Raw genomic sequence first — 8612 nt, 5'->3', positions numbered from 1 at the left:
CATTCATGACAAGCCTGCAATGTTCCAGGCACTGAGTTAGGCACTAGGGATTCAACAATGGACAAGTAAAGTGTTTTTCTTATGAAGCCACTCAAAAGAATTCAACTTACCTCAGAAATAAAAAAAAATCATCTTTGCCTTTGCTACATAAATGCCAAAGACAACAAAGCAATATGCATGGAATTTTGAGGGGAAATGACTGTGACACAGATTTCTGTTTCTTATCAAGAGGTCTTAGACAAGCAGCTCTAAAAACATAAACTATTCAGATACCACCCAACTGAGGAAAAAAGACTCAGTTTCCAGAAAAGCAAATACACTAAATGATGCAAGACAAATAGTGTAAAAGAAACGGCAGTGAATGATGAAAACAATATAACTTAATAAATGAGCCTCCTGCTGGATTTTGAATACATTGTGGCACTCCCTGTGGATACCAGAAGGAGGCACATTTTTCTTCCCTTCCTACTAACAGAATCCCAGTTTTGTGTGATGACAACAGGCCCTGACCCAGAGGATGAAGCAAGACAACTTATGGCTCACTGTTGATGTTTGGCCTAGGGCTGGCTCTGTGACTGAGTTCTGACCAATGAAATGTCAGGGAAAGTCTCCTAGCAGGCTTTTGGGGGAAGAATTGCTTCCTGATGTAGACAGGTGGTGAGGTGGCCTGACCTTTCTTCCTCCCTTGAAGACGATTGTCTAGGGATGAAATATCTGGAGTATGACATCACTCTTGTGACCACAAGGAGAAGGCCAAGAGAGTCTGAGAGTTGCCCACATAGCATGTTGACACTTAAGAACTACTGAACCAACCTGGACCTGCCTCCTTCTGCCATCCTTTCTGTATGCTATAATTAAATGTCCTTAATATCTGAGCCACTGTTAGGTAGTCTGATACGTGAAGCTGAAGGTATGGTTGGAAATTTCATAAAATTATAGAAGATAATTCTTGAAAGAACACATATATGCATTGGTTAGGTGTTGGGATTAAGTAATAATGATCATCTAAATCTAAGGGCCCAAGTTATTATAGAAACTTGGAAGACAGGATGGCATAGGAGAAGGAAAAACAAAAATGTGTTTATTTTGTCCTTTTTCACTGAAGAGCTACTGTAAAATTCTTTTGTTTGATAGATACAAAAAAATCATTAAAAATTTTTAGAACTAACTAACTAGTAATAGAACAAAAAATGAACATGTAACATTCAAATTTCTAGAGGAAAACAGGGAGTGGAGGGAGGGGGAGGGAGAGAGAGAGACTGATTCAGCAAGAAATGTGGAAGTTAGAAAGCATATATATAATCAGATGGTAGAAGCAAGCATAAATTTATCTGTGTCCTCATTAAACATTGATAGTTTCAACTGACCTTTTAAAAGACGAAATCCAACTAAAAGCTTTTAAGAAACAGACTCAACGGTGATATAAAAGAGCAAAACCAGGGGTTCCTGAGTGGTTCAGTCGATTAAGCATCCCACTGTGGTTTGGGTCATGAGCTCATGGTTCATGGGTTCAAGCTTGTATTGGACTCTGTAGTGCCAGTGTGATCCTGCTTGGGATTCTCTCCCTTTCTGTCTGCCACCACTCCACTCTCTCTTTCTCTCTCTCAAAACAAATAAATAAACTTTTAAAAAAAACCAGCTAAAACAATTGCCCTATAAGTTCAGACCAAAAGAAACCTGATGAGGCAATATAATTATGAGAAAACTAAAATTTATAGCGAAGAAGAAGAAGAAGAAGAAGAAGAAGAATTAGTATACAAACAGAAGCAGAAACACATCACCATTCCTTAACCTATACCCATCTGGTCCACCAGTTGAATTCAACTGGAAGAATGATACCAGTCAACTCACAGAGTCATGAAAAATAATCAAATGTCATTGTTTTAAACTATAAATTTTGGGGTGATTTGTTATATAGCAATAGATAATGGATATGCTTTATGAAATTTGAGCATTTTTTTCTATCCGTGGTACCTCAAAACGGTAAAAATTAAGTAAAGTTGTGATGAACTTGAATAAATTATCTAATACAATTAATTTCACATATATAGATCAAGATGTTCTCTTCTGCAGATATAAACACATTCCTTTCAAATATTCATAGAAGACATTTAAGAAATGATTGTATGCTGACCCTCAAATGAAATCTTCATAAATTCTAAGAAGAAAAAACTCTTTAGGCTATAGTCACTAACTACAGTACAATTAAATCAGAACTTAATAACAAAGGACAACTTAAACATACAATCACTTAGAAATGAAATTTTGTTTTCCTAAATTACTCTTGGATCCAAGAGAAAAATTAAAATTATGCAACAAAATAAGTGATGAAAGCAAAATCAAAGTGTTTGGGGATTCAGCCAAAGCTATGCAAAGAAAAATTTGTAGCCACAAATTTTCTTTTTTATTAAGAAATAATAAACTAAATGAAATACTGATTTAACTGAAATAGAAATTACAAAAATAGAACTCTAAGGAAAGCAGAAATATGGGGTTAACAATTAAGGCACAAATTAATGAATTAGGAAAAGCAAAAATCAGAGAGCAAATACAAAAGCATTTTTGAGAAGAATGGTAAAAGTATGGCAAGACTAGCCAGAAAGAGGAAAAATTTTACAGCTTTGGGAATGAGAAGTGGGATAGAGCATATGTAGAAAAGATACCCTATATTAATGAGTTTTAAAAGTCTCATTAAAACTATTAATTTTTCTAGGAAAATACAATTGCCAAATTGGCTTAAGAAGTAGAAATTTGAAAAGACTGATAATCAGAGAAGAAATAGAAAAGTTGTTAGTTACTCCATAAAAGATGTCTGCTCCAGAGTTATAAAGTATTTTTCTTTTAGCCCTCAAGTAATTTAATGTCCTTGCTGTTTAAAATGTTCTAGAACATAAAAGAGGATAGGAAGTATCCCAATTCAGTCTTTTAAACTAAAATAACCCTGATATCCCAAACTCACAAAAGTGCAAAAATAAACAAAAAAGGGGGGAAAACCCCAAAATAAACACCAATCTGACTTAAAAGCACAGATCAAAAAAGGGAAATAAAACATTAGCAAATCAAATCCAAAATGTTATTTAAAACAATTTACTATGACAAAGTAGAGTTTGTTCTGGTAATTCAGGTTATATTTTATCAATGTAAATAATTACATTTTAAGTTGAGATATAAAGGGCATATAACATATTAATTTTAGCTGTACAACATAGTGATTCAGTATTTGTATATACTGCAAAATGATCACCATAATAAGTCGAATTAACATGGATCCCACATGTAATTATGCTTTTTGTCATATTTTATTTATTTTTAAATGTTTATGTATTTATCATTTTCAGAGAGAGTTAGAGAGTGCACACAAGTAGGGGAGGGGCAGAGAGAGAGGGAGAGAGAATCCCAAGTAGACTCTGTGCTGTCATTGAAATGCCCAGAGCAGGACTCAAACTCATGAGCCAAAATCAAGAGACACAATGTACTAAGCTACCCAAGTGCCTTTTTTTTGCACTTTATTTTTTTAATGTTTATTTATTTTTGAGAGAGGGAGAGAGAGCAAGAGAGCGATCAGGGGAGGGGCAGAGAGAGGGAGACACAGAATTCAAAGCAGGCTCCAGGCTCCAAGCTGTCAGCACAGAGGCTTAAACCCACAAACCGCAAGATCAGGACCTGAGCGGAAGACGGACACCCAAACAACTGAATGATCCAGGTGCACCTCCTCCTTTTCACATTTAAAAATCAAAGATAAAATATAATTATCTTTATAGGTGTGGGGAAAGTTCTTAGTTAACTAGAAATAGGCTGCTTCATTAACATAAGGAAAACCTGTGTCAAATCAGCATGCATAAAATCCTTCATTTGAAAACATTAAGCATTCCCATTAGCAGGCAGGAAGCAAACAAGAATGCTAATTAACATTCTCCATACAATTTGATTTGGTAGTGAAGAACTTTAAGGTTTGTGGAACTCATTAACGTTCCAAATTCTTTCTGCACTCATTTGCGGTAATACCTTCACCATAGCACAAATCTGTTATATTCTTGGTCCCACCTACCCCAGGCTTTATACTCTATATTACTAATTTGTCCATTTCTGTCCACTAATTTACACTGTTTTGCATAATTTTAACTTCATTATGTGTCCTTATATGTATTTTAAACCACACACACACACACACACACACACACACACACACACACACGGGTACCCAAAGTGTCCTATAGAAAAGTTTAACATTCCAAGCAGCTGTGTGATATGCAGTTTCCTGTATTCAGTATTTTACCCAAGCCAAGATAATATAAATCATTGGTTTGGGGGTCACACATACCTTGGAGAATCTAATGAAAACTACGAATGTCTTCTTCACCATCCCCATACAGCTCTGCCTATATCTAGATCCTTATCTGCTTCTATCTACATTGATATACCAAATTGTGCATATTATTATATGCATTTACAGACCCTGAAGCTTATGTATTGACCTCAGGTTAACAACAACTGGAATATTCATTTACATTTATTCCACCACTTTTACATTTAATTCTTAAACCCAATTGACATGTTTTGGGGGATTCTTTACAATACATCCCTAACAAATGTACAGTATGATCCAAATGGTGTCCCTTCCCTGTATGCTAATATACGTGCATAGAGAAACAGATAAAGGCCATAGAGATCCTAAAACGTCTAACACTTGGTGTCTGGGTGCTTAAATTGAGGGATTCTCTGTCTATTCTTCTCTGTACTTCTCTTGATTTAAATATTCCACAATAAAGAAACTGATTTCTTTCAGAAAGAAAGGCAGTGAGATGCAGTTTGGTGGATTTCAGGGTTGCTGAGAAAGAGCCACTTTTCATGGTAGAGATGATCATGGGTGGGTCTGGAGAGATGAAGTTTGAACACCAACTGTTTGCACTGCTGCACCAGCAGGGGCAGGAATCGGGCCCCATCTCGCTCTCGGGACACAGGGCCTCAGTGTGCGCAGGGCCTGTGATGGGCCGATACCGTGCTCCTCGAACAAGGGCCCTGTGTCTGCCACTGTCCAGCACAAAGGACAGAGGTCCCCTGTTTACTTTGGATTAGAAGCGTTCAAATGAAGGACAGCAAAAACATTTGAGTTTTCCCTCTTTTCAGTTTCTTACCAAAAAAAAAAATGTGAATTGGGACTTTTTGGCATCTTCCCTGAATAAAAATCAATCAGACTAGATTGCTGAGGGAGTCTTAAAGAGCTTCCCTTGTTTATTTTATTTTATTATTTTTTTTTAGGTTTATGGTATAAAACCTAAGAAGTAGCAGTGACTGACTAGGCCCCTGAATTGTCCATTCATTTCCCAGGAAATGGGGCATTCCCAATACCTTGGTCAGCTGGAACAAGTGACTTTTGACCTTTTGCAACAAGCCCATTACAGGCTGGAAGTGCCCACGGATTCATGGCCACGTCCTGTCCTCCCTCCCTTCCGCCTAACCTCCCACACATCAGAATACTCTTTTCCTCTCCGATGCTCATTCAAAGCCCCATCGCTTAGGAAATGAGACCCACAAAAGGATCAAAGTTTTATCAGGCAAAGGATTCTTTAAGTCATTAAAGTCAAGGTGGTTTTACATTGAGAGACTGTGCCCGAAACTACAGGGAACAGGCTCTTGAAGGCGACAGTGACACACTTCAAACTATATGCATGTGGATAGTTTCTGGGTTCAGATCCTAGCTCTGGCACTCATGAGCCAAAGACAACTTTCTCAACCTTTCTAATTGTCCATTTCTTAACCTGCACAATGGGGATGATCGTAACAGACAGCACAGAGTCCTCGATGAAGCTGAAATGAGGCAATATGTGTAAAGGATGTGATCACAGCCATGTTACTGCTGTGACCTGCAACTATTGTCACCTTGTATGGGACAGGCGGTCACAGTGTTTGCCCAATATAGGCAGATGGGGCTAAACTGGCGCATGTGTGGCTCTGGCAAAGCACAGCATGCATGGATGGTGATGCTCTCCCTGACACTGGCTTGTTCTTGAGGAGCTACCATAGCATCAGTAACAGTCAAAGGGGATGGACACAGAAACCTAGGGGAAGGGCTTTTGCGCTGCACATCTGACCCTGCCCTCCAAGTCTGAGTAACTCTTCTAGCAGTGTGAGGACACCTGTGAGGAGAGGTGTCCCCACCAGGGGCATGTGGTGTGCAAATGGACAGTATGGAAAGGGGAAAGGTGAGACACTGATTTATACCCACATGATCATCCCGTGCCCTGTCGAATCTCATCAGTCACTAACATCAGAGGCAAATATCTTAAGTAACATTTGCTTGTCGCATTCCAAATCCAGAGAGTCCCTCAATCAGTTCTTCTAGGGATGCTATTTAGAGATGAGACCCTGAGACATGAAGCGGGGGAATAGCTAGCTAGCTGGCAAGGTGGGCATTCCCTCATCTCCTTAGCCACCGAGTGTTAACTGGCCACCAGCAGGAACATAGAAAAAAAGTAAGCCAGTGGATTTTAAGATAGAGCTAAGAACACACAAAGAAAACTCCTGAGTTAAGCCATTTCATCACACATCACACACATTTCAGAGTTCCAGTGGAAACAAACATTTCTTCCTAAAACGGGTAGATGAGCTATTTCTAGAGCAGAAGTGATTGCTCTGAGAAATAACTAGGAAGCCAAAGTCAGTGATGAGTTATTTGGAAGTCCATGTGTCAAGTGACAAGTACAGTTTCTTTGGCTCCAGACTGACTCCAGAACCTTCTGTTGGCTCCCCTTTCCCTCCCCTCTACTCTGTTTCAGCTTGCTCTCCTGCTGCCTAACTCTGCCCCTTACCCTGCCCTGCTCTTCTCTCCCTCCTTGCCTCTTCCCTTCATTCTGCCATCTGTCTCTCACCTTCTCCCTCTGTTTACCAGCCACCCAAGAAACTAAGCATTCCAACGATTGTTTACTTCATTCAAACAAGTAAGATTCTAGAATTTAGTTTCAGGAGAGTATGTTAATATTTTATCTTTCTTTTAAAATGTAAATTTACTTGGCCTTTGTCCAGATGTGATTCACTTCACTTTTTCCCCTTTTAGTGGGTATGTCATTCTCAATTAACAACAACAATAACAATAAAAATCCTTTGACCTCTATCCTGGTCGGGAAGATAGTAGGCAGTTATTTTGTTTCTTACTCTAATATAACCGGACCTCTGGTTTTTAATATTTTTTCTTGTGAGCATTCATATAAACCTAACGGCACATGTTTGCAAATATAGTAGTAAACAGCTTGGCACGGCTGGTTTCCTGCCTGTGACCCAGCCTTTACCTGCATCTTGAAATCGCATCCTGAATTCAGGAGCGAGCATGCCTGCCTACAGTACCTCCTGCCCGATCCCTGACTGAAGTATCACTGAGATCTGGCCTGCTGGCTATCACAGGCTTCCTGATGCCAGACAGTGTTATACTCAGATCGCAGTATCCTCACCGACCAGAGACCACCAGGGAGACCGAGTCACGCATGCAAAGGCAAAGGGCTTTATTACGGGCTTAAGCTCGGGCTCACAGACTTCACCAGCGTATGGGTCCATGCTGAGAGCCTCGAACAAGGGCAGAGTAGGGTTTTTATGGGGTTTGAGATGGGGGAGTTACAGAAGTTGTGACATGGGAACAGTGATCCAATCATAATAATTCAACATCATTGACAGCGGGTTTGACCATACACATTGTCTAGAGTATTCGTTACTTTTGGCGGGATCCAATTACAACATTTAGGGTACCTTTAAATTCATCCAATCACAGAGCGAGCCTAGGGTCTTGTTCAGCGACTAACAGGTTAACTTTAACATTAGGTAACAGGGTCCTATCTATAGTTTCTATCTCCAGGCCTCTCCCTTAACAATGTGGAGGGTGGTCACTGGCCTTTCCTGATTGGGTGTTGCAAGGGTGGTTTCTCCTGCCTTGGGCAATGTGTAACTGCCTGATAGTTTCAGGAAAGCTGAAACTCAGGCCTTCTAGTTCAGAGGGGAAACTTCAAGCCTGTCATGGAGTCAGTTTGGTTTGGACGTTTAGACTTGTGGCCTTACAACAGGAATCTGCCAAGTGACCTGCTTCTCCAGTTAGGTGAGACCTTGGAATTCCCCTGGACGGGACCTCCTAGGAGGGACAGGTTCTATGGTATTGCTGTTGGATCACACCGAGTAAGATAACCAACCTTTCTCTCTCATGGTACCGCTTACAAAGAGCTTCTGAATTCTTATCTCATTCCCTCCTTCCACCAACCATGTTTGGTGAAGCCATGGATGTAGCCCTGTTTTATAGATGTATGAACTGAGACTCAGAGGGACTAAGTAATTTGTCCAGGGGCACACAGCCAGAAAGTATCAGGGGAAGCATCTGAATACTGGCCTCTGAACACCAAATCCAGGGCGTGACGCAGAGTAGGCAAGGTAAGAATTGTCCTCCGATTACATCTTCCAAAAGCCAAACAAAAGTCCCTGCTTCTCTCTTATAGAGCGACCTCTCCAGGAGAGGACATTCCCACTACCAGAACCTGCAGCAAAGAGGAATTAAAAGCATTGTCCTGCTGTGATATTAATTATTTAGATTCCAAACTTTCTTGGCCTCTTTGGATTTTCCCTTCCGACTCAGCGGA

This window comes from Crocuta crocuta, unplaced genomic scaffold (assembly GCF_008692635.1).
Source record: "Crocuta crocuta isolate KB4526 unplaced genomic scaffold, BGI_CrCroc_1.0 scaffold113, whole genome shotgun sequence".
Taxonomy (NCBI): Eukaryota; Metazoa; Chordata; class Mammalia; order Carnivora; family Hyaenidae; genus Crocuta; species Crocuta crocuta.
Note: the sequence above shows the minus strand (reverse complement) of the source record.